This window comes from Charadrius vociferus, unplaced genomic scaffold, assembly GCF_000708025.1.
Source record: "Charadrius vociferus isolate BGI_N301 unplaced genomic scaffold, ASM70802v2 scaffold477, whole genome shotgun sequence".
Taxonomy (NCBI): Eukaryota; Metazoa; Chordata; class Aves; order Charadriiformes; family Charadriidae; genus Charadrius; species Charadrius vociferus.
In genome coordinates, this window is record NW_009649449.1 from 5,521,547 (window position 1) to 5,522,759 (window position 1,213).

The following is a 1,213-nucleotide window of genomic DNA, read 5'->3' on the forward strand; positions in this document are numbered from 1 at the left end:
GGCGTTGCGGGCGTAGCGATGGGGCTGCGGCTGCAGGCCGGTGAGAGAGCTGCCGCGCGGTGCCACCGCTCTCGGCGGCGGTTCTCCCCTCCATCCCTCTCCTCCAGCCCGGCCGCCTCCTGCCCCTCTGCCCGCCCCAGCGCTCCCCGGGTGCTGCAGCAGATCGATTCCCGCGCCCAGGAGGAGATTAGGTGATGAGGAAGCCTGTTCGCTCCCCGGGGTTAGAGGAAAACCTCTTGGCGGGGCTGCGGAGGCACCGGAGTCTCGGCAGAGCCGTAGCGAAGCGTTGCGGCTGGCCGAAAGCACCGCGTTACTCGCCCCGCAGATGAGTTTGCTCTGCTGGGAGCGTGGCCGGTGATGCTCGGTTTTGTGTCTCAGACGGGATCTACTTTAGTAAACTTCCTTATTCATAGCAGTGTTTCAACATAAGAGTGTGCAAAATACTTTCTAAAACCCTTCTGAGATTTTTCTCCCATAGTGGTCATAAGCGGTCCATGCCATTGGTCGGCAGGACTGCTCGAGGAACCTCATGCTGAAGCCAGAAAGGGGGAAAAAATAAAGAGTGATCAGTGTAGAGCAGAAGTTGTTTATCATAAGTGAAATTGGGAAATCAGCAGAGGATACCTGCAGGCGAGTGGGGTCAGCAGACAGAGGGGTCGCAGGCAGAGAAGCAGCAGGACGGGTGAGCGGTGGCTGCGCCCCATGCACGTGTCCTTCTTCTCGTTACTCCTTCTGCAGCCGGACCGTGGTGGAGCTGACGGTCCACCATCGGCACGGGGGAGCAGCGCGGCCCCACCGCCGGCCCTCGGCCGGGGGGTGTCTGCCCTGTCGGAGCAGTTTCTGAGCTTATTTATTCCAATACATTAAAACCTTTTGGTGCCTCCCAAATGGAAAGGGTTTAACTTCATTGTTCTCACCTATGCCTTTTCACTTAAAAAAGGGCTTTCATTTCCTGCAGGTATAAAGGTGTGACTTGCTAAGTAATTCCTCTGGTGGTAAAAAGCTTGTATCTAAAATATAAATTTGGTCCTTAAAAAAAGGCAAGCGGAATGACTGCTTGATTGTGGCTGATGTTTCCAAAGTGCCTGGCCACGCTGCTGGGGATGCAGCCCGGGGTGCCGGGGGCTCGCTGGGCTGCCAGCGCACAGTGCCGCTCATGGGGAGCTTCTCACCCACCACCACCCCCAAGTCCTTCTCCTCAGGGCTGCTCTCC

The 1,213-nt window shown here is 57.2% G+C and overlaps 1 protein-coding gene across 1 annotated transcript in view; it reads left to right on the forward strand.

Moving 5' to 3' along the window:
• AJAP1 (adherens junctions associated protein 1) overlaps positions 1–1,213 on the forward strand; it is a 63,186-nt gene that overhangs the window by 60,974 nt on the left and 999 nt on the right. The gene's annotated exons all lie outside the window — the stretch shown is intronic.